Here is a 26,978-nt window from a genome sequence, read left to right on the forward strand (position 1 = left end):
GGGAACATCTATGGGGAACATCTAAGGGAACCCGTGCAGCCCCCAGAGAGCCGGCCGGCGGTGTGCCGCTCCCCTGCGGAAGTGGGGAATGTGGCCAGGGGGAACTGCCCTTCCACGGAGGTGGAAGGGATAGTAGCCAACCCGGGAAGAACCAGCAGCAAACCCGGGGAGGGCCGAGCAGACGAAAGAACAGCGCAGGGTCCTGTGTCGTTCCTCCACGAAGAGGGGGAGCGACACAGGTGGGTTATTATCAGGTGTGTTAATGGAGTCATCAGTGATTGTACAAATGATGGGCCATGATGAGGTGGGGATCATTGCTGACTTTAAACATTAGAGGATTGAGAGATTTTTCAGGCTGCGGAGTTTGGACTTCTTTGTTAAGTGTTGGACACAATTCAGTACTTCAAGGTGGGATATGCTTTGCATAGTCGGTATTTGGGGTATACCAGGATGGAATGTGACTTATGTCTATAAAGTAAAGCCAGTTAAGAATCCTTGATGTGGAGTTACTTAATAAGATGATCAAAATGGATGTTGGAGTGACCGATACGGTAAGGAAATAAATATTGTTAAAAAGTAGAGAAAATGGGGCCAGATTTGGGTGGAAAGGTTAGACGACCGCCTGTGATGGGGAGACCCAGATGGAGTTCCTGGCTCTTGGCATTGGCCTGGCCCAACCCAAATGTAGAAACCTGGGGAGGGAATCACTGGATGGAAGATCTCTCTCTCCTGTCTCTCCCCCTGCCTTCTCTCTCTCTCACACAATTCCCTCCATTTCGCCCTCTCTGTCACTCTGCCTCACAAATAAATATTCTTTAAAAAGTAATGGAAAACCACCAAAGGAAGCAATTATGACACTAATTATATGAGGATAAAATGGGAGTAAAGGTGAGTAAAATGTTAGATCCTTATCTTCCTTGTCACTCCACTTCATCTCCAGTGTTTTCCATTTTCAGCATGGCAAACAGAACATTTTTTCCACAGTGTAACTCAGATTTTTATTCTCCTCATAATAAAGAAATCAATTTTAACATTAATTATGGTTTAAATTATTTTCATGTTTATTGTTTATGGTCTATCTCCCATACCCTCGCTAGAATGGAAACTAGCTCAGTGGAAAAATAGTGTCTATTATATTCACTGATGCATATCAAGAGCCTGAGATAGTACCTAGCACAGAGAAGGCATTTGATAATTATGTTCTGATTTTAGTATGCGTGCTGCTGAAGTGAGCACAGCAAATATCAATTAACAAATTGAATACATGAAACAACTGTGATGGATGATGTTAGGTAAAAATAGGTTCATCGCAAATGAAAATGGTATGACAGAGTGTAGAATAATAGGAATAGAAAGGAAATCTAGCACTGATGATGATACCATTGAAGGAGAGCCAGATTTGGTCATAGCAAAAAAATTATATATGAAATAAAAAACTCTGCAAGAATTAAAAATTAGATAGCTAATAATAAATCCAAGTGTGCCCAGCACTAAGACAAAGAGAGAAACAAAATTTGTGTGAGTTCATGGGTTGAGGATAGGTTATGGGAGTACAGGAGTAATGAGGTAGGAATTGATTAAAATATATGACCTATATAAATCAGAGACCTCCTAAGATTGCTCAAATTAACTCATGACTAGAGCCTAGGGAGATTACTGACGCCATAAACAAGAGTGTCAAACTGTTAAGTCAACAACAGGAGTCACTGTGTACTTACTTCTCATGTGGGATCTGTCCTTAATGTGTTGTCCAATGTGAAGTAATGCTATAACTAGTACTTTGTGTTTCTTTGTGGGTGCAAACTGATGAAATCTTTACTTAATATATACTGAATTGATCTTCTGTATATAAAGATAATTGAAAATGAATCTTGATGTGAATGGAATGGGAGAGGGAGTGGGAGATGGGAGGGGTGCGAGTGGGAGGGAAATTATGGGGGGGGAGCCAATGTAATCCACAAACTGTACTTTGGACATTTATATTTACTAAATAAAAAAAACATAAAAAGATGAAAGATTTTGTATTATTTTTTGTTTTCTGTCTTTAAAGACTTCAGTTTTGACAGACAGAAACCCTCACCATATTGATTTAGTATATAAAGTGAAGCTTGGGACTAGTCTCAAGTGTTCAGTGTTTGCAATGTCTTACTTGTCTTATTATTATTTAAAATATTATTTATTTATTTATTTATTTGAAAGCCAGAGTTAGAGAGAGAGAGAGAGGTCTTCTGTCCACATGAGTAGCAGGAGCCCACTTAGACCATCTTCCACCGCTTTTCGCAGGCCATTTGCAGGGAGCTGGCATGTTAAATGGAGCTTCTGGGACTCAAATCGGCATCCATACGAGATGCCAGCATTGCAGACATTTGCTTTACCCACTATGTTAGAACAAAGGCCCTATTTAAATTATTAAACAACTTCACAAAGCAATTAAAAGAGAAAACAAACAACTTAAAAGAAGAAGATATGTTTTTTTCCAAACTCCAGTCTCATTATTTGTGTAACATAGTCATCACTAATTAAGATGATATCTGAAGTACTCCATAAATTTATTTGTGATTTATTATTTCTTACCTGAACTCATATATTTTGTAAGGAGTCATACATCTTAGAACATCTCTTTTTCACATCTCATGTTAAAACTCTTTTCATATCTGCAAGGCTATATGAATAAATTCTCTGAAACAAACACATGCGACCTTATAAGTTCTCACTTGTTAATCAAAGAATGAGATCCAATCATATAAAGTAAATATAAAATATTGCTTAGGTAGGCATTCATTTTCAATGGATAAACTAAAGATCATACAATGCATAGTATCTATCAAGATATTGTATTTTTTCCAGTACAATAATATATTAATAATTGTGGTAGCAATCAAAGATTACAAGCATAATGTTTCATTTTCCAATAAAGGATGCCTTATGGCATTCAAGGTGAGTAGATAATATCAAAAATGTATAATTAACAGTCCATAATTTTTTAAAGTCCAATATCTTGACCATTCAAAAATGCTAAATTCATCAAAGTTATGCTTAGGGACAATTTATTGTTTCCACACTCGTATATAGAAAGAAATAAAGGTATTTGACAATGAAATTCTGACAGAATAATAACCTCTTTAAACTATCAATGTTCCATTCACATTTTAAAAAATAACAGAACCCTTATAAATGTCATAAGAATAATTTGGCTGTCATATTTTCAGAATTTTAGTCATTATGAATGAGACATTAATTAAATTGACTCTTTTTTTATCTCTGCTGCATTTTTGGTTTCTTTGTGCTTTAGCAACTTGAGGTTTATATTTTGACTATAACATCTATGACAGATTGCTTTCCTTATGACATATTGATATACAACAAATGGACTTATTTATTAAAAGAAATTATTTTATTTAAAGAAGTAGCACAGAATTGTTCCCTGAAAATCAAATAATTTGACATTCTAGTCTATTTATATTTGGCATTCTGTTCAAAGAGAGGGAGATAGAGAGAGTGGGGAAGGAGAGAACGCGACAAAGAGACATAGAGAAATATACTAACTTTTTGCAGCCCAGTATCTTCAGTAATAATGAATATTTTCTTAATCACAAATTTTAAGTAGCTCTTAATAAGACATTAACTAACTTATATCCACTTCCCATTCATTTTAATTTTCACTTTATTAGGGCTCTTTGTATAAACTAACATTTTCATTTTTTCAAATTTTCTTAAAGACCAGAATAATAAAAACAATCTGGTACTGGCACAAAAATAGAGATGTAGACCAACGAAACAGATAAAAGACGCAGAAATTTATCCATGCATCTACAACCAACTAATCTTTGACAAATGTGCTAAAATCAGTGCCTGGAGAAATAACAGTTTCTTCAAAAAATGGTGCTGGGAAAATTGGATCCATGTATTCAGAAGTATTAAACAATATCCTTACTTTACACCTAATACAAAAATCAACTCTAATGTATCGGGGATCTGAATCTATGACCTGATTACTAGAAGAAAACATAGGGGAAACTCTGCAAGACACTGGCATATGCAAAGACTTCTTGGAACAGACCCCAGAAGCACAGGCAGTAAACATGAAAATAGAGAAATGGGATTACATCAAGCTAAGAAGGTTTTGCACTACAAATGCAACCTTCAACACAGTAAAGAGGTAACCAACAAAATGGGAGAAAATATTTGCAAAGTATGTGAGTGATAAAGGATTAATATCCCAAATCTATAAAGAGTTCAAGAAACTCAATAACAACAAAAGAAATAATTCAATTAAGAAATAGGCAAAAGACATGAACAGACATTTTACAAAGTATGAAATTCAAATGGCAAATAAATAACACATGAAAAAATGCTCAGGATTATCAGTCATCAAAGAAATGCAAACAAAAGCCCCTATGAGTTTTCAACTTCACCCCGATTAGAATGGTTGTCATCCAATAATAATAATAATAATAAAATGCTGGCAAGAAAGTGGGGGAAAAGGTACCCTAATCCACTATTAGTGGGAATATAAACTAGGGCATCGATTATGGAATACAGTATGAAGCTACCTCAGAAATCTGAAAATAGGTCTACCATATGATCAAGCCATCCCACTCTTGGGAATATACCCTAAGGAAATAAAATCAGGGAATGAGAGTGTTCTTTGTACCCCCAAGTTTATTGCAGCTCAATTCACAATAGCTAAGATATGGACTCAATCCAGACGTCCATCATCTGATGACTTTATAAGGAAAATGTGTTTTATATACACTATGGGATACTACTCAGTTGTTAAAAAACAAAAGTGAGTCCCTGTCTTTTGCAACAAAATGGATACAGCTAGAAACCATTATGCTTAGTGAAATAAGCCAGTCCCCAAAAGACAAGTATCATATGTTTCCCTAGATTTGTGGTAACTAACATGCAGAATACAAAAAATTTAATGTATATGAGTGAAATTGTCATTTTGAAATTTAATTATTGTTTATAGCCCTTGTCTATACTCTTGAGGAACTGTGGTCTTTCTACTTACTACTTGTTGAATTCTTTCTGTAGTGGAGTGTTAAGCTTTTGATTATAAAATAAACTGAAAATATGTCATTGTAAAAATTAAAAAAAATTAAGAAAGGTGGGAGAATGGAGGGTGGGAGTATGAGTGGTTGGGAGGTGTTAGGAAGTGTCATTATGCTCTTACATTTGTATATACAAAATACATGAAATTTGTTCACTTCAGATAAAGAAACTTTTTAAAAGGCCAGAAAAAATATCCGACAATGTTAGGATAGAAAGCAAATTAAATGATCATGTAATCTTTTGACCAATCATTAGTGATTACAATTTTACTCGACTATCCTATGCAATCTCTTCAACAAGCTGTCACTCAACTATTCACTCAAGTACTTGATTGAAGTATGCTCTTCTTTTAGACCATTCTAAAATACTTGAAATATCTGCCTTATATAGAACAAAGAAAAAGTTGTTAGAATTTTCATTTATTGCTTCTGGGCCTGTTCATTTTAGCTTATACCTATATATGTATGTATATATGTGTGCACTTACATATATAAATGTACGCACACACATATGTTTATATACCCTAAGCAGTTGTGAGTTTTGTATCTTTTCTTTTCAACACCTACTGAATTTTAGCAAGTGTCATACAGAATCAGCTATAAGGGATACAGGTTTTTGGAAGTACCTTTCTCGTATGCATTATCATGGAAAAGACTACGACTGTAGATTGTTACAATGTGCTTTGAAAAATGCTGCCACAGGAAGCAAAGCAGTTAGTCTCATGATTGCATGGTGGATTATTTAATGCAGGCCGGAAAGAAAGAGAACCTAAGTGTTTCCAGGGCCCTGCCTTTGCAAGTGCAGGGTAGCAGTAGGGATACGCTAAACTCATCATCTCCACTAACAGTGAGCTGCTTTCTGTGATGGCTGTGTCCTTCCTGTATGACAACTGCTCACAGCAAAGCACATATCACTAGAAGAGCAGATACAACTATTACTCTGGGTCATTGAATCAAGTTGCCGTACTGTGATATTTTTACATCCTCTTTGTTTCTTGGATATTCCTACTTCATCCAAGGCATTTATCCTTTGCAACTCTGTTTCATGCTTTTTCTTTGCTTTATTTTCCACACTGACTTTGGATTTTTCATTTTGTATTGTCTCAACCAACTTTTCTGATTTTCCTCTTACCTTTCAGATTCTTCCAAATTCCCATTTGTCATTTCTACATAATCTTGTCAAATGCTTTCAAGTCCCTCTTCTGGGCCATCTTCTTCACAAGTTTCTTTTTTGGTGATCTCAGCTATTATTAGAAATTTAAAAGGAATTTGTGTGCTTTAAAAGTCCCCAAATTCTAGCTTCAGGCAATCTTACTCTTTTGAATTCTTCTACTCAGTTACATAATTGACAAGGCATGTGTATGTCCCACAGGCATCACAAATTCACACTATCTAAGTCTGAGATCTCATTTTTTTTCTAACTCCTTCTCCCCACACTCAATCCCTCTGATTCCAAATTCAAAATATAGATTTTGTTCTGTTCACACCTCTCCATCTTAAATGGGGGTCCATGTTTAAACCACCACTCTCTAAGGTATGGGTCTTTGTAATAATTGCTTAAGTCTCACTTCTCATTTATCATCCTTTACACTTTAAAATGTATTTGGATATTACTCAGTTACTTGTTTTCTTAAAAATCTTGAATTATGTCTCGTGACAGTAGGAAGCCACTTACATGCGGTATTAGAGCTTATTTGTGCTTGGAAGACTTATTCCATGCCCATCTCTTCAGAGGCAGATTTCCCTTAGCCTCATTTGTATGTCTGAATTTCACCAAGGACACCGCAGGCTTTTCTGGATTAAAGAATTTCTCTGTGTGAGGAATGTCCTCATCACCCTTCCACCACGGCTGACTTCTGTTACTCATCCTTCAGGGCACATGCTAGGTGGTGCTTTTATTGGGAGATTCCTTGACCCTTACTCTTTTCATTGTTAATTTAGAGGACCCATCACATTTTGTTATTATGCTGGTATTCATGTTTAATTTATTTATTGCCTTTTCCCTAACTGAACTGCATGGTCCAGACTAGTCAGAAAACAATTTATTCCTGTAAAGAAGAGGCACTCCAAAATAAGAGTTTGCAGTTTGTATATTAAATGAGGCATAACAGTATCCAATTCATCACCACTGTAACTTCATTTTATTAGACATTCTAGCAATATTTGGTGATTGACTGATTTATACTCAGTTTTTAGATTATTGCCCACTTCAATGTAGATTTCTAGTAAATATTTGTGGAATAAATAAATGAAAGAATCAATGTAGAAAATAGAAAGCTGACCACAGTATCAAGACAATTAATTTTTGTAAATTAAAAGACCAAGAGACTGAGAGAGACAGACAACAGAGAGAGAAATCTCCCAGCCACTGGTTCACTCCCTAAATGCCTGCAGCATCTGATGCTGACCCAGCTAAAAACCAAGAAATGGGAACTCAATTTGGGTATCCCATTTGGGTGGCAGGCACAAAACTACTTGGATCATCACCTTCTGCTTCCCAAGCAACCCCCGGCAGGGAGCCTAGAATCAGAATATGAGCCAGGAATTGAACCCAGACACTTTAGTGGGGTGGGTAGGTATCCTAGGCAGCCTGTTAACTGCTGCATCAAATGCCTGCCCCAAACCAATTTTTGAAACTAGGTGAAGGCTTTTTTCAGGCTTCCAAGCCTTTTACATTTCCTGTGAAGTCTGACATTTTAAAAGAATATATTTTTCCTCTTTGATCCCAGAATGGATTACATAGTTAAGTCCAGAGTCAGGCTGATCTGAGTTTGACATGTACCTGTGTCAAATCTTTGCTGTGTAACTAACCAGCTAGTAATTCACTCAACTGAGTGACTGGGGCAGGCTGAAGCTAGGAGCCATGAACCCCAACCTGGTCTCCTGCATGGGTGACAGAGGTCCAGACACTTGTGTCCCTTTCCACTATTTTCCCAGGTTCTTTAGCAGAAAGCTGGATTGGAAGTGGAGCAGCGGGGAGTTGACCCTATGGATAAGGGATTAGGACTTCAGAAGTGGACGCCCAGCCCACTGCCCTATGCTGGCCCCAAAAGCCTTACCTTTTGCTTGTAAAATAGCCATAACAATACATAAAAATTGACTTAGTACTAAAAAGCTCTCAATGAAGAGCAAATACTTGCTCTCTAAAGAAATGACACTAGGAAAAATCTGAAGGCATGTACATGTTTTTTACATGGCACCATTTAAAGAACCCAGCTCCCAGATGCAAGTTTCAATAGCATTTTAGATAGCAGTGTTATATAAAATAAGTACTCTTGTACTTCTGACACCAAGTTCTTATTTTTTTTAATAATCATGAAAAAGGAAAGAAAGAAAAGTAAAACAAGAGCAAAATTTAAAGTTAAAGAATACACAACATGAAATTTTTGAGAAGAGAACCTTAAATCCTGAGCTTCCTAATAGAGCAATTATTTTGAAAATTGCATATCACCATGATTAGTAATATTTAGTTTTGTTTATTTGAAAGGCCCATATTATCCAGAGTGAGGCAAGGCTTAAGCCAGGAGCTAGGAACTAAATCTGGATATCCCATGTTCATGGCAGGGCCCTAACCAATTGAGCCAGTTGCCTCCCAGGGTATATATTAGCAGAAAGGTGGAATTGGAAGTAAGGAAAGAACTCTGATATGTGATGTGGCCATTCTATGCAGCTGCTTGAGCACTATGTCAAATGCCCACCCCTAAAAATTTTGAAGAAAGATATGAAAAAATGAGGACAAATAAAAATTTCATGTAATTTTGTGCATAACTAGCCAAAATTACAAAAAAATATTTTCAGTCTTATTCATAATGGAAATGCAAACTGAACCAAACTGAGTTAATATTATTCACTTGCCAATTTGACAGAAAGAATTAAGATGGCTGATGACACAACAGGTTGATAACAATGCAGGACAAAAGAAATTTTACCCAATTCCCATCACACCTGTACCATCGCCAGCAGCCCGGTCACCGGCCCCCTCAGAGGGACCTCCAAGCCAGGTCACAAAACTTAATACTATTGTTTAAGAAGTGTGTGATTTTTAATACTAATACTTCACTATATTCCTTAGAGTAAATAAAGGGTATTTTATAAGTTAAAAAAGATAAATTTTATTTAGTATTGATGGCAACATAAATTGAAATACCCACATTAAGTGGTATATATCTTTCAAGTCTTTTGAAATATTTTCTAAAAAACATTACTTTTAATGAGGAAAACTGTTAAAATAATATTTATCAGGTTAGTACACAAAGTATACAAAGGAAAAAAGGTATGAAAATTACCTAGCTAGCCATTGACAAAACAATGAATATATCTGTCAGAAAGTCACATAGTTAAATATTGTACCCTATAGCCTATTTTAGTACCTAAAAATTATGCCTCTTGTGTCATGCCTTATACATTTGAATTCAAGTCCACTACTAATTTTTTCTATTTTAAAATATTTTGTTTTCATAATTCACCCTTTGTCTATATTTTTCTGCATGTATCAGTTTGTTCTTATATAAGCTAGTTATAATGGCAACCTCTACCACTTTTGTTCTTGTAGACATAATGACTTTGTATATGCAAAGAGCTTAGAGCATTTTCTGTGACATAATGAGTACTATATAAATACTCATTTTCTTATTGTTTTTGTACAATGGTGAAAGTAAATAAACATGCTTCATGGATGATCATATGGTGAAATGAAGTTTTTAATTTAATATTAAACCATGAAAAAAGTGCCAGAAAATTATGTACCATATGTTACTATTTGTATGAAGTTTAAAACAAAGATAACTTAAACAATACAGTGTGTGACTATACTTAAATTAGTGAAAAAATGTTAAAGGAAAAACAGAATATTATTCATTACAAATTGAAATAACTTCAGGTTAAACAGGAGGATGGAAACAGACCAGGGAGCATCCAGAGGGCTTTGAAGACAGCAGTTATTTCAAATGCGTGGCCTCTCAAATAAACAGAATTGGTTACCAGCTGTGACAGAATTTATTCTTTGGCACTTTGTTACTACTACAAATATATTATATATCTACAAATACTTACATTGTCCTGTAGAAACATAGACAAGATAAGTTTTTAAACATTGTATACATGAGGTGATTCCAGTTTTACTTGTGTTTTTTTTAATAGCTTGGATTTTTAAATTTTATTTTAAAAATTTAAATTAATGTGGAATATATGAACATTTTGAGAGTAAAACAACTTTTCAACACAAACACATACATATACAGATGCACAAGCCAGGCAACTCACTTTTCCAATTCTTTCTGGTTTTTTTTTTGTGTGTGTGTGTGTTTGAAGACTGTCAAATCATCTTTTACAGTTATATGTACAAAATATTATTCAGCATCATAGGTCATGTTCAACCCATTGTTATGACTCTAAAATGATTTCTTTCATCTTACTACGTTCTATTATCAACTACTCTCCTATTCTTCCCCCTACTCTGTCAAGCCTCTGATAATAATAATTTGAAATTCAGATGGACTATATTTATATAAATGTGAATATATATAATTACATATATGTATATATATATATACACACACATATGTATCATCTTCTATTACATATTGGAGAGAGAACATGCATTTTTTATTCTGTTTCTGGCTGATTTTTCTTGTCTTTTTTTTCTTTTTTGTTCTTTTTTTTTTTTTTTTGACAGGCAGAGTGGACAGTGAGAGAGAGACAGAGAGAAAGGTCTTCCTTTTGCTGTTGGTTCATCCTCCAATGGCCGCCGTGGCCTGTGTGCTGCGGCTGGCGCACCGCGCTGATCCGAAGGCAGGAGCCAGGTGCTTCTCCTGGTCTCCCATGGGGTGCAGGGCCCAAGCACTTGGGCCATCCTCCACTGCCTTCCCGGGCCATAGCAGAGAGCTGGCCTGGAAGAGGGGCAACTGGGACAGAATCCGACGCCCCGACCGGGACTAGAACCCGGTGTGCTGGTGCCGCAAGGTGGAGGATTAACCTATTGAGCTGCGGCGCCGGCCCTGATTTTTCTTAACATAATGATTCCAGGTCATGCATTTGACTGAAATGTCAGGATTGCATTCTTTTTAATGGTAGAATAACACCCTATCGTGTGTTTATACCATATTTTCTTTATCCATTCAGTGCTTGGTGAACGATAGGTTGATTTCATATCTTGGCTATTGTGAACTGTGCTGCAATGAACACAAGAGTGTAGATATCTCTTTCACATGCTGATGCTCTTTCAATAAGATACATGCCCAGAAGTATAGCTGAGTCACAGGCCAGGTTTATTTTCAGTTATTTTGATGAACCTTAACATAGTTCTCCAAAATAAATGCACTAATTTACATTCCATCCAAAAGTATTCAAGGTTCCCCTTTCTCCATATCCTTGCAGGTATTTGTCATTATTTCATCTATTTTATATTGGTTATTCTATGTGAAGTGAGATGATAACTCAAAGTGGTTTTGATTGGCACTTCCTCAAGACTAAAGATATGGATCATTTTTTCCTGTGTTTGCTGGCCGCTCATATTCCCTCTTGCAAGTAGTGTGTATTCAGATCCTTTTCTTCATTACTTTGCAGATGTGTTTGTTTTCTGGTTTTTGAGATTTTTGTGTGTGTATGTGTTCTTTGTATATTCTGAAATTAAAGTTTGTCAGGTGCATAGTTTTCAATTATTTTCTCCAATATCATCAGTTGTCTTTTCACTCTGTGATTGTTTCTTTAACTGTGTAGAAGTTTCTTACTTTGACATAACCCATTTATCTATTTCTGCTTGTGCTGCCTGAGATTTTTAGGGTTTTCATAAAAAAAAATTGCCTATGCCAATGTTTCAAACTATTTACCCTCTGTTTTTTTACAGCAGTCCCATAGTTTCAGATCTTATATTTAGGTCATTGACCCAATTATTTTGAGTCAAATTTTGTATAGGATGAGAAGAAAAGAGATCTTGTTTCAAATTGCTTTTTTTAATTTTCCCAATTTTTATTTTGAAAATTTCTTCTTTCCCACATACAATTTTTATTGAAGGCATTCAGACTACATGCGTTTCATAAATACAACTTTAGGAACATAGTGATTCTTCCCACTGTCCCTACCCTCCCACCCGTACTCCCACTGATCTTCCCCTTCTCTCTCCTATTATCATTCTTATTTTTTAAAGATCTATTTTCAACTAACTTTATACACATAAGATTAACTCTATACTAATTATAGAGTTTCCCAAATTGTATGAAAAAAAAAAGAAAATTGTTCCTCAAAAGCTGAGACAAGGGCTATGGTAACTACTAGGGCATCTAAAAGATAATTTATAGGAGTGAAATTGTCACTTTGAGATGTGATGACTTTGACGATACTGTTTTGATAACAATAGTTCTAAGTATTACTTGAATTCTGATGTTGCAATGCCTCCAATTTTGGTTATATTGTTCAAGATTGCTTTGGATATCTCAGATCTTTTATGTTTCCAAATGAATTTTAGAATTGTTTTTCCTCCTTCTGTGAAGAATGTCGTTTGTATTTTGATGAGAATTACATTAAAACAGTAAACTGCTTTGGTTAAGTAGAAACTTTTTAACAGTATTTATTCTCCCAATCCATGAATGTGAGAAGTCTTTCAATTTTTATTTTTTGTACCCTGTTAATTTCTATGAAAGAATTTTGTAATTTTCATTTTAAAAGTCTTTTGCATCCTTGCCAAATATATATATAGTTAATTTGGGAGGTACTGATTTTGAATGGGATTTCTCTTGTAATTTCTTTCTCAGTATATTCATTTTTGGTGCATATAAATGCTATTGATTTTTGAGTATTGGTTTTGGTTTTTGAAGCTTTGCTGAATTAATTTATAAGTCTTAACAGTTTTTAAAAATCAGCTTTGTCCTTAGTGTGCTGTACATTGTGATTTAATGCTATAACTAGTACTCAAACAGTATTTTTCACTTTATGTTTCTGTGTGGGAGCAAACTGTTGAAATCTTTACTTAATGTATGCTAAACTGATCTTCTGTATATAAAGAGAAATGAAAATGAATCTTGATGTGAATGGAAGGGGAGAGGGAGTGGATAAGGGGAGGGTTGCGGGTGGGAGGGACGTTATGGGGGGAAGCCATTGTAATCCATATTCTGTACTTTGGAAATTTATATTCATTAAATAAAAGTTAAAAATAAATAAATAAATAAAAAGAAAAATCAATAGAAAAAAAATCAGCTTTATCACATACTTTTTGTTCCTGTTACTTTTGCGCTATCTTTAAAATAATTCCAACTACTAATTTTATTATTAAGTTTCTTCTGAAAACTTTGGTATTATTTTGCTTTCATTGTTTTCTTTTTTTCTTTTTTCTTTTTTTATTTTTATTTATTTTTTTTTTTTGTAGAAAATTTTTTTTTTAACTTTTATTTAATGCATATAATTTTCCAAAGTACGACTTATGGATTACAATGGCTTCCCCCCCATACCGTCCCTCCCACCCACAACCCTCCCCTTTCCCACTCCCTCTCCCCTTCCATTCACATCATGATTCATTTTCGATTATCTTAATATACAGAAGATCAGCTTAGTATACATTAAGTATGGATTTCAACAGTTTGCTCCCACACAGAAACATAAAGTGAAAAATAATAGATGATTTTTTTAAATGATGATGAAATCAGAGCAGACCTATTGTCATGTTTAATCCCAGTGAGAGTCAAGTTGGGAATTGATAATTTCTTTTTTTTTTCTTTTTCTTTTTTTTTTTTTTTTTTTTTTTTACAGAGGATCAGTTTAGTATGCATTAAGTAAGGATTTCAACAGTTTGCACCCCCATAGAAACACAAAGTGAAATATATTGTTTGAGTACTCGTTATAGCATTAAATCTCAATGTACAGCACATTAAGGATAGAGATCCTACATGAGGAGTAAGTGCACAGTGACTCCTGTTGTTGACTTTACCAATTGACACTCCTGTCTATGGCATCAGTAATCTCCCTATGCTCCAGTCATGAGTTTCCAAGGCTATGGAAGCCCTCTGAGTTCTCCGACTCTTATCTTGTTTAGACAAGGTCATAGTCAAAGTGGAGGTTCTCTCCTCCCTTCAGAGAAAGGTACCTCCTTCTTTGATGACCTGTTCTTTCCACTGGGATCTCACTCGCAGAGATCTTTTGCCAGAGTGTCTTGGCTTTCCATGCCTGAAATACTCTCATGAGCTTTTCAGCCAGCTCCGAATGCCTTTAGGGCTGATTCTGAGGCCAGAGTGCTATTTAGGACATCTGCCATTCTATGAGTCTGCTGAGTATCTCACTTCCCATGTTGGATCACTCTCCCCTTTATTTACTCCATCGGTTAGCATTAGCAGGTACTAGACTTGTCTATGTGTTCCCTTTGACTCCCAGTCCCTTCACCATGACCAACTGTGAACTGAAACTGATCACCTGGAACAGTGAGATGGCATTGGTACATGCCACCTGAATGGGATTGAATTGGAATCCCCTGGTATGCTTCCAACTCCACCACTTGGGGCAAGTCAGCCTGAGCATGTCCCAAATTATACATCTCTTCCCTCTCCCATTCCCATTCTTTTTTTATTTTTTTTAATTTTATCTGATGAATATACATTTCTAAAGTACAGCTTATGGATTACAATGGCTTCCCCCCATAATGTCCCTCCCACCCGCAACCCTCCCCTTTCCCACTCCATCTCCCCTTCCATTCACATCAAGATTCATTTTCAATTCTCTTTATATACAGAAGATCAGTTTAGCATACATTAAGTAAAGATTTCAACAGTTTGCTCCCACACAGAAACATAAAGTGAAAAATACTGTTTGAGTACTTGTTATAGCATTAACTTTCAATGTACAGCACACTAAGGACAGAGATCCTACATGAGGAGTAAGTAAACAGTGACTCCTGTTGTTGACTTAACAAATTGACACTCTTGTTTATGGCATCAGTAATCACCCTATGCTCTTGTCATGAGCTGCCAAGGCTATGGAAGCCCCCTGAGTTCACCGACTCTGATCATATTTAGACAAGGCCATAGTCAAAGTGGAAGTTCTCTCCTCCCTTCAGAGAAAGGTACCTCCTTCTTTGATGACCTGTTCTTTCCACTAGGATCTCACTCGCGGAGATCTTTCATTTAGGTTTTTTTTTTTTTTTTCCCCAGAGTGTCTTGACTTTCCATGCCTAAAATACTCTCATGGGCTTCTCAGCTGGATCCGCATGCCTTAAGGGCTGATTCTGAGGCCAGAGTGCTGTTTAGGACATCCGCCATTCTATGGGTCTGCTGTGTATCTCGCTTCCCATGATGGATCGTTCTCTCCCTTTTTGATTCTATCAGCTAGTATTTGCAGACACTGTTCTTGTTTATGTGATCCCTTTGGTTCTTAGTCCTATCATTATGATCAATTGTGAACAGAAATTGATCACTGGGTCTAGTGAGATGGCATTGGTACATGCCACCTTGATGGGATTGAATTGGAATCCCCTGGTATGTTTCTAACTCTACCGTTTGAGGTAATTCAGCTTGAGCATGTCCCGAATTGCACATCTCTTCCCTCTCTTATTCCCACTCTTACATTTAACAGCGATCACTTTTCAGTTAAGTTTCAACACTTAAGAATAAATGTGTATTGATTACAGTATTCAACCAAAAGTATTAAGTAGAACAAACAAAAAAACACTAAGAGGGATAACGTATTAAGTTGTTCATCAACAATCAGGGCAAGGGCTGATCAAGTCACCGTTTCTCATAGTGTTCATTTCACTTTAACAGGTTTCCTTTTTGGTGCTCAGTTAGTTGTCACCAACCAGGGAGAACATATGATATTTGTCCCTTTGGGGCTGGCTTATTTCACTCAGCATAATGTTTTCCAAATTCCTAACAGGGATCACTTTTCAGTTAAAATTTAAACACCTAAGAATAATTGTGTGTTAATTACAGAGTTCAACCAATGGTACTAGAACAAAAAAATACATAAAGTATTACATTGTACATCAACCGTCAGGACAAGAGCTGATCAAGTCACTGTTTCTCATAGTGTCCATTTCACTTCAACACTTCTCACTTCTCACTCTGCGAGTGAGATCCCAATGGAAAGAACAGGCCATCAAAGAAGGAGGTACCTTTCTCTGAAGGGAGGAGAGAACTTCCACTTTGACTATGACCTTGTCTAAATAAGCCTTCATTTCTGTCCCTTTTGGCTGATGATGCAATAAAAGAATAAAAATTTGAAGTTTTTAATACACAAATGTTTAACATGTACTGAACATACTTAGATATATGTTTGTCTGAATATGCAACTTAATCCAACAAAAAATGTTGAGTCAAAAATTGTCTATTCTGTCTATAAATCATTTGATAACTAAACAATAATGTCATGCAGGTTATATCTAGAAACTCTATTTTCTTCTAATAGTAGTAGATTGTAGAAACCTTTGATATTAAGGGTTTAATGAGACAGAGGTGGAGAAAAAATTTGTAACATAACAGAAGAACTAATGTATAAAATTTCCTTTCCTCTAAGCACTTGGACACATAATTTATATATTGGAGAATATAGAGAAAGCAAGACAGAGATTTCTAGTATCACAAATGAAATTTTCCTTAAATTCAAACATGCTGCCCAGAATTTTTGGAGCTTCCCAGAAATTGCACAAATTCCAGATAATGCAGCAATGATTTTCATTTGCTGCAAATTATGGTAACAATTCTTGTCAGCAAGAGGAGGGAATAGATTTGATCCATTTATTCACTAAAATTGTATTACCTGGAAAGAATATTTCAATTACTTACTATTTGTCATCAAAATTCTAGTAGTTCCAGCTAATATATGAACCACAAGGGAAAAAAATGCCATTTTCTGGCTTGTTCTGAATACACAAACATTAACTGTAAAAGTTAACAAACATTCACTTAACAATGTCAAAAACTTAATTTTGACCTTTTCCAAGCATGTACTAACGTCATAGAGATATAGAAGATGAGCACAAAGTTTATTAGGTTGATCAAATGTCTCGCTTATGTAGACACTTCATAGAGTCTTACATTTGCAATGGAACAACCCAGGCTTTTGCTCACTTATGCATATAGTGTCCTATATGAAGATTTTTTCCCATTACTTGTAATCACTACTTGGAAACATTTTTAAGAGAAAATGTCAGAATTTCAGATCTGAAAGGAGCTATTGAAAATATTTTTCCATTTTATAGATGATGAAATTGAACTCAAATCACATTGAAGAAAATTCTCCAATTTGTTCATTTTCTTTTAATACTTATTATCCCAGCCCACAATAGTAGACACTGAAATGATTATTTTCTAGGACATCCACATAGTCACAAATTTTATGAATTATGCTATGCATGTCAGTAGACTACATGTCAGTACATGAACAATTGCCATAGGATATTTCATGTGTAAGGTTCTCTCTTTCACAGAACATGATGTTTTTTTCACAGTTAAATCTACTTCATTTTTATTTATCCATAATACATATAGAGATCTAACAGAGTATGTATCCCTGATTGGGTAGAAATCTCATTTTTTTTTTCAGATCTACACACAGAAACTTCTGTTGTGTTCAAGATAGTTGGTATTTTCTATGTCTGAGTGTATTGAAAAACAACTTTGATCACACAATTAAATTAGTAGGTAAGTTAAGAGCTCACACTTCCTCCTGAACTTCATTACTCCAAACAATAACAAGTTGCTACATGTCATGCAAAACTAATAATTAATAAGAACAAAGAAATCCAATCAGAAAAGATCATGTATTATATAGTTCTGTTTATCTGACATAACCAAAAAGATAAAGTTGCTGAGAAACATAGTGGAGAGGTCACTTAGATCTGAGGGGTTGAGAGAAAATAGTGAAGTACATGCAGGATTTCATTTTAGGATGCTAACTATAAAAGACTTTAGTTTTATTTTTATTTTAGCTTTGAATTAATTTTAACAAATTCAATGTATTTACAGATACAATTCTAAGAAAAGAATGATAGTCCATTCTTCCTCCCTCCCTCCTCCTTTATTAATCCCAACTTCTTTCCTTCTCTCTCTCTTTTTCCTTTGCTTTTTTTTTCGTTTTTGAGATAACATAATTTAAAATCACATTGCAGTAAACAGCTTAATACTTCACCAAACAATAAATTTAACAAGTAAAAAGCAATAAGACTTTAAACACTATTGTTCAAATTGTATGGCATGAAAATTATATCTCGATAAAACTTTCAAAGAAGAATCATTAATATTGCAAAGGACTACATAAAGCAATAAAAGTCATAGTTGGTTCATAGTAATACTGAATAGCTTTTTAATAAGAAGGATCGAGGGTATAACAATAGGGACTGGATGGCATGATTTCACTTTCTCCTTATGACCTACATGTCTCGGACTTTCTTTTTTCTACCTTTCCATGTGATCTGATAGATGGGTGGGTATCACCATCTCTCTACAACATCAAGCAGGAAACATGTACACTGGTGTACCAAAATACCTGTAAATGTACTTATAACACAGACATATATGTATTATATAACTTTATATGTAAATGCTATGACAATGGAAACAGGTTGATGACATAGTTGATGATATATGGAAATAGGAAACTCTCTCTCTTCCAAGCTTACTACTGTTAGTCAAACTTTGTCCTTCAGATTTTTCATTAATTAGACTGCGTATATGGAACTTGGAACCTCAAATATAAAGCGATAGGAAAAGGAAGAAGTCAGGTCTAGCAAAATTTCTGTTAGGGAAAGTGGTTTAGGAGAAGGACTGGTTCTACGTGGATATATAGCCATTAAAATTCATGTCTAAAGGGACCACATCCACGAGAATATCCAGAAGACTCTTAGCTGAGTGTTTCAGGATTAGAAGATGTGGTGGCTCTTTTATAAATGAGAAAAGGGAATGTAGTGTCCCTCTTCCTAGAAATGAAGAATTCCCATTTGCAGCAAGTATGGTTCTCCTTCATTCTTTGTCAGATCCTAAGCAGAATATTTTTAAATATATTTACTAGAAAATATGAATTTATTCTGTCATTTAGGTTAATTGTTAGGAAAGACATGTGCACTCTAACTATGATGACTTGTTCTGTTGAGTAATTCTTGACCACGAGAAAAATATCTTAATGAAAATTTTCTCCATGAGTAATATAAACCAAATAATCCTAGAAGTCAAACTTAATGTGTGGGGTTTTAAAATAAATAAGATAAATACATTTTCATTTCTAACAAAACAACAATAAAATGGCGCTGGACTGGAGAGAATGAATTGTTGAAAAATAAATCACTGTTCTGGCAAAAGAATGAAGAAATGGTGTTAATAAGGGCATTTTGAAGCACAGTACACTTTAGGAATTACCAACATTCTAATATCCTCATCATTGCTCCCAATCATTAATCATCATATCTATTCTTGCTTGAACTATTAGCAGTTTTAGATACGGTATAATCAATCATTTGTTCTTGACGTGTTTTCCTTACTGATTTCCAGAATTCTCACACCACTACCTTCTTTTAGTTTTATTCTTTTCTAACTAATATCTGATCTTTACTTCCCTTTTGTTTCTTCCTATAACTTTGACATCATAAAGCTGGTGATTTGGGATGGGGGTGGCTCACTTTTCTTTTTTTTCATACTGTTATTTATTCATTCATTTATTTTAAGGGCAGACACACAACAGAGAGAGAGACAGACAGACAGACAGACAGAGAAAAAGAAAAAGAGAGAGAGACATTGAGATATTTCATTCACTGGTTCAATATTCAAAAGCCACAACAGCCAAGAGCCCAGGACTCTATCTGGGTCTCCCATATGGGTGGCAGGAACCCAAGTACTTGAACATCATTTCCTACCTCCCAGATTACACATTAACAGGCAACTGGATTGAAAGTGGAGCAGGGAATTGAACCCAGGGACTCAAATATGGCATGGCAGAGTCCCAAGAATCATATTAACTGCTGCGCCAAACCCTGCTCATCTTTTATTCTTTCCTTTTTATTTTTTGAATATTTATTTATTTATTTGAAAGGCAGAGTTACAGAGAGGGGAAGGAGAGACAGCAAAAGAGATATTTCTGATGGTTCATTCCCCAAATGGCTGCAATGCCAGGGTTGGCTCAGCCCAAACCAGGAGTCAGGAGCTTCTTGAAGGTCTTTCAAGTGGTTGCAGGGACCCAAGCACTTGGACCATCTCTTCAGCTGCTTTCACAAGCATATCACGGGGAACTGGATTGGAAGAGGAGCAGCAGCGACTCAAACCCTTGTCCATATACGATGCCAGAGTCCCAGGCAGTAGCTTTACACACTAAGACACTGTGTCAGCACCTATTCTTTCTTTTTACAAAGTTCACTCCCTCGGTGTCTTAACAATTGTCACAGCTTAAAATTTTATCTATATGTGGAAAACTCTACTCATTTCCATTCCAGACATCTCCCAATCCCTGGCAAGTTCAAATTGGTATCTATGAAATATCTCAAACTGCTATTAATTTAACTAAATCTTTTCAATTGGTAAGTCTTTGTATGATCTTTTTATTTTCTATTGTATTCAGTATATCTGTGTGCACATAATATGGTTCAAATTTATAATGATTCTTTTGTAAATAGTCTGATTATTTTTAACTGGATCATGCATATTTATTTCAATCATTGTTATATTTGGATTTTATATTTTACAGTCTTGATTTGCATGTTATAGTACAATATATTTGCATTCCTCTATCATAATTACAGCATTTTCTTATGGATTGGCTGCATATTTTGTTCAATCTCATTTCTGATTAATTACTTAGTGTTTTATGTATTCTAATTGTAGAATCTCCATCAATTCAGAAAGCTGATAAAATTGTAATGTTATAATTATGTCAATACTTAACATTTATGTGTTGGTTCTATCAAACCCACAAAGGAATTGATAACTATGGTAACTGTTTTTTGTCTACATTATGAATTTATCTATGACTTTCTTCACTCTTCAAACCCTTTTGCAACTAAGAATTTTCCTTATTTCAATACTAAATTGAAATAAAACAAAAACTTTTCGTTTCTTATTCTAAATAGCAGTAACAATGAACAATGTGATTGTTGTCTAGAGATAAATGAAATGAATGACACAAATATTTCAAGGGCAAAGAGGGAGGAATAGGTGTTACTCCATTAAAAGTATCTTCAAAGATTGTCAGTTGGTATAGTGCTTTTGACACTCAACATGTGAATGTGTATTGTGAACTATAGGACAACCAGTATTCAACATTAAAATACAGTCATAATTGGTAACTTAGGAGACAGAAAAATGTAATCACATGAAATGATCAATTAATACTAGAGGAAGCAGAAAAATAGTGAACAATAAAAAATTTAAAGTGAAAAATGTTGGGGTGGGTATTTAGACTAGCCACACCAGAGTACCTGGGTTTGATACCTGCCTTTAGCTCCTGACTCCAGTTTTCTGTTAATGCAGAGTCTGGAAGGCAGCAGTGATGACTCATGTATTTGGTTTCCTGCCATCCATCTGGGATATTTTGATTGAGTTCCTGGCTCCAATTTTGCCTAGCCTGTTCCTGGACATTTTGGGTATTTAGGGAGTGATCGATGGTTGGGAACTTGATCTGTCTGTCTTCCTGTCTCTTTCTTTCTGTTTCACAAATAAAAACACAGGGTATCAGAAACTTATTAAAATTTAAACTATAATAAGGAAAAAGGAAAGGGTGACTAACTATACCACAGCATGGGCCCCAAATGCTCATTCTTTAAAAAATAAAATTCTCAGTTTAAGGACTCGAATAAAATTAGTTTTTTTGGTTGAAGACTATAAATAATATTAGTTTTTAAAATCTTTTGTTATAGAACAAATTTTATATAATTCATATTTATATAGTTTTAACAGCATAAGAATACTTCCCACCTTAAATTCCCCTCGCCCATGATCCTACCCTCTATTTTGCTTCCTTCGTAATTTTTCTTCTAATATTTATAATGGCATACTTTCAGTTTTTTAAGATTTTATTTATTTATTTGAGAGGCAAAGTTACAGGCAGTGAGAAGGAAAGGCAGAAGAAAGGTCTATCATCCACTGATTCACTGCCCAGTGGCCTCATTGGCCAGAGCTGAGCCTATCTAAAGCCAGAGAAAGGAAATTCTTCTGGGTCTACCACGCGTGTGCAGGGGCCCAAGTGCTTGGGCTATTTTCCACTGCTTTCCCAAGCCATAGCACAGAGTTGGAGCTGGATTGGAAGAGGAGCAGCCAGGACTAGAACTGGTGCCACAGGTGGAGGATTAACATACTGCACCACAGAGCCAGCTCCTCAGTTAATTTTTGTAACCACAAGCTTAACCCTCCATTAAAGAAAGAATTCTATAAGCAGTAAGTAAAGAAACCACTATTCCTCAAGAGTATTGACAAGAGCTGTTACAATAAATCTCAAAATGTCAATTATGCTCATATCCATTACATTTTTTGTACTCTGTATATTAGTTACCACAAATCAGGGAAAACATATTTGCTGGGGATTGGCTTATTTCACTAAGCATTATGGTTTGCAGCTGGACATATTTTGTTGCAACAGATGAGATTTCATTCATTTTTGCATTTCATGGTGTGTGTGTGTGTATATATATATATATATATATATATACACCACATTTTAGATTTCCAGGCATCAGCTGATGGGCATCTGGATTGATTTTGTATCACAACTATTGTAATTTTGTATCACGACTATTGTAAATTGTAAATAAACATGAGAGTACAAAAAAACACTTTCACATGCTTATTTCATTTCCTTTGAATAAATTGCCAGGATTGGCATGGCTGGGTCGTATGGTAGATCTATCTTCAGATATGTGAAGAATTCCCATACTGTTTTCCTTAATGCTTATACTAGTTTACATTCCCACCAACAGTGGATTAGAATACCTTTTTCCTAACATCATCACCAGCATTTATTATTTTTTTTCTTTAATTTTTGGATTACAGACATTCTAACTGGGGTGAGGTGAAACCTCAGAGTTGTTTTAACTTGCATTCCCATGTTGGTTAGTGAACCTGGGCATCTTTTCATGTATCTGTTGGCCATTTAAATTTCATCCTTTGAAAAATGCCTGTTCATGCTCTTTGCCCATTTATAACAATTTTTTGTTTTATTGTTCTTGGGTTTTTTGAGTCTTTATAGATTCTGAATATTAATTCTTTCTCAATTACATAGTTTGCTAATATTTTCTTCCATTCTTTTGGCTCCATTTTCTCTTTGTTGAGGGTTTTGTTTGTAGTACGGAAGCTTCTCAATTTGATGTAATCCCATCTGTCTATGTTTGCTGTAATTGTCTATGCTTCTGGGATCTTTTACAAGAACTGTTTACCTATGCCAATGTCTTGCAGAGTTTCCCTGATATTTTCTTCTGATAATCTGATGATATCAGATTATAGATTTAGATCCTCCATCCATTTAGAGTTGACTTTTGTATCAGCTGTAAGAAAGGGTTCTTTTTTCATACTTCTGCACACAAAGATCCAATCTTATTAACACCATTTGTTAAAGATACTATCCTTTCTCCAGGGATTGATTTCTGTTCCTTTGTCAAGCAATATTTGCTTGTATATGCATGGATTAATTTCTGAGGTTTGCATTCAATTTCTTATTCCTGCATGTCTATTTTTGTGTCAGTACTAGGCTGTTTTGATTATAACTACTCTTTAGTATGTCTTGAAATATGGTACTGGAATGCCTCTGGCTTTGTCCTTATTGTTTGTTTAAGATTCCTTTAGCTATTTGGGGTCTCTTGTATTTCTGTATGAATTTTAACATCATTTTTTCTAGCTTTGAGAAGATTGTCATTGCTATTTTGGTTGGGATCACATTGAATCTTAAATTGCTCTCAGTAGTATGCACATTTTGATGATATTCATTCTTCCATTGCACAAACATAGAACATTTTTCCATTTTATGCATCTTCTATCTTTAATGTTTTGCAATTTTCTTCGTAGAGATCCTTATCCTACTTGACTAAATTTATTTCAAGATATTTAAAGTTTTTGTTGCTATTGAAATTGGTACAGATCTTATAAGTTCTTTTTGATCAAAGGCATCGTCTATGCATACAAAATCTATTGATTTTTGTGTGTTGATTTTATATCTTGAATCTTTACCAAACTCTCTTATATGTTCCAATTCCAATAGTCTCTTATGTTCCCTATATAAAGGATCTTATCATCAGCAAACAGAAATAATATGACTTACTCCTTTCCAATCTACATATATTTGATTTCTTTTTTTGTGTAATGGCTTTGACTATAACTTCCAGAACTATATTGAATAACAATGGTGAGAATGGGTGTCCTTGTCTGGTTCCTAATCTTAGTAGAAATGCTTGCAACTTCTCCCCATTCAATATGATGCTGGCTGTGTCTTTGTCCTATATTGTCTTGATATTGTTGAGGAATATTCCTTTTATACCCAATTTACTTAAGGTTTTTATCATGAATGGATGTTGCATTCTTTCAAATGCTTTCTGTGCATCTATTGAGATAATCATATAGTTTTAATTCTTTGATTTGTTAATATAATATGTGACATGCATTGATTTGCATATGATAAATTCCATTTGGTAAAGGTGAATGATTTTTCTGATGTTTTGTTGGATTCTATTAACTAGTATTTTCATGTGGAGTCTTACAATTCTGTTCATCACAGAGATAATCTACAGTTCTCTTTCTTTGTTGCATCTTTTTCTGAGTTTACAATTAAGGTGATGTTGACCTCATAGAAGGAGTTTGAGAGGAACCCCTCCTTTTCGATTGTTTTTGAATATTTTGAGAAGAATTAGAATCAGTTCTTCTTGAAAAGTTTGATAGACTTGGCAGTGAAACCAACCAATCCTGGGCTTTTCTTTGTTGGGTGGGTCTTTATTATTGATTCAATCTCTCAGTGATTGATCTGTTTAGCTTTTCTATACCTTGATGATTCAATTTTGGTAGATTGTATATGTCCAGGGATCTATATATTTCTTCTAGATTTTCTAATTTGTTGGCATATAGTTCTTTGTAGTAATTCCTGGTAAGTCTTTTCACTTCTTTGGTATCCTTTGTAATACCTCTTTTATCATCTTTGATTTTATTGATTTCAGTGTTCTTTTTTTTGTTTTCATTTGTTGGGCTAATGGTTTATAAGTTTTGATTTTTTTTTTCAAAAAAAAAAAAGAACACAGCTCTTCATTTCACTTATCTGTATGGTTTTGATGGTTTATTTCACTTTTATTTACTTCTCTAATTGTAATTATTTTTGTCCTCCTACTAATTTGGGTTTTGTTTTGTTCATGTTTTTCTAGGCTCTTGAATTGCGTAGTTAGATAATTTATTTGATAATTTTCCAATTTCTTGACTAAGGCACTAATTGTATCAACTTCCCTCTTTAAACTGCTTTTGCTCCTATTTGATGTGTTTATTGTTTTTTTCATCATTTGCAAGAAATTTTTGATTTCTCTTTTTTATTTCTTCCATTACTCACTGATACTTAGGAGCATTTTGTTCACTTTCCATGGGTTTACATATTTTCTAGATTTTAAGTTGTTGATTTCCAGCTTCATTCCATTGGGGTAAGATAAGAAACATGGTATGATTTAAATTTTTATTTAAGATTTGTTGATACTTATTTCATGGCCTAGTGTGCCACCTATGCTAGAGAAAGTTCCATGCAATGATGAAAAGAGTGGATTCTGCAGCTGTGGGATGAAATGTTCTATAGATATCTATTATTTCCTTTTGGTCAATAATGTACTTAACTCTATTGTTATTTATTGGTTTTCTGTCTGAAGTCCCCCATTTGTATTGTATTGGAGTCTATGTCCCACTTTAGACTCATTAGCATTTGTTTCAAATAACCAGACACCCTGGCATTGGGTGTATATACATTTATTATAGTCACAACTTCCTGTTGAATTTATCCCTTGACCATTACATAACAACCTTTTTTGTCTCTTCTTTGTGTTAAATTCTATTTTGTCTGAAAATTGGATGGCTACACTCCTATTTTTGCTTTCTGTTGGCATGGGATATCTTTTTGCATTCCTTCACCTTCAGTCTCTGTATATCTTTGTTGGTGAAGCACATTTCTTGCAGGCAGCAAATAGATGGGTCTTGGTTTTTTAATCCATTGGGGCAGTCTGTATCTTTTGATTGGAGAATTTAGGCCATCTACATTCAAGGTTATTACTGATTAGTAACTACTGGGTCCTCTATTTTTCCATAAATATTCCCACTGTTTTCTATGGATATCCTGTTTTTTAGTAGGAAATTGCCTGCATTCACATTATTTCATAATGATGACTCTCTTTCTCTGTTTCTGTGTAGCATATCTTTTTTTTCTTCAAAGAAACCTTTCACTTAAGGAATACAAATTTCACAAGTACAGCTTTAGGAATACAGTGATTCTCCCACCATATCCACCATCTCACCCTCACTTCCACTCCTCCTCCTACTCCCTCTCCCAGTCCCATTCTCTATTAAGATTCATTTTAAATTAACTTTATACACAGAAGAATAACTCTATACTAAGTAAAAATTTTAACAGTTTGCACAGACACACACACAAAAAAACTATTTGAAAACAAGTTTTGCAGTTAACTCTCATAAAAAAAGAAAAACTCATTGAGGACTGTGGGGAGCAAACCGGACTAGACTGAGTTACTGGAATTAAGACTTATTCTATGCATCTGCTCTCCCACAATGTGGCGTTGGGAGAGAAGTAAACAGCTTCCGCACAGCTGCCTCCAGTTCAATCAATAAACTGTAGGACTTGCTCCTGATTGGAGGAGAGCAGCGTACTCGGCGTGTGGGCAGCCGAGTTGGGATTGGCAGAGGAGGACTATAAAGGAGGAGAGAGACGGCATGCACCAGGAACATCTATGAGGGAACATCTATGGGGAACATCTATGGGGAACATCTAAGGGGAACACCTGTG

At 34.9% G+C, this 26,978-nt stretch overlaps 1 pseudogene; it reads left to right on the forward strand.

The window, feature by feature from the left end:
- Positions 1 to 527: 527 nt before the first annotated feature.
- Positions 528 to 26,978, forward strand: part of LOC100343232 (nucleolar and spindle-associated protein 1-like) — a 77,205-nt pseudogene continuing 50,754 nt past the window's right edge.

This window comes from Oryctolagus cuniculus, chromosome 8 (assembly GCF_051225735.1).
Source record: "Oryctolagus cuniculus isolate XC-2025 breed Fujian yellow rabbit chromosome 8, ASM5122573v1, whole genome shotgun sequence".
NCBI classification, from domain to species: domain Eukaryota; kingdom Metazoa; phylum Chordata; class Mammalia; order Lagomorpha; family Leporidae; genus Oryctolagus; species Oryctolagus cuniculus.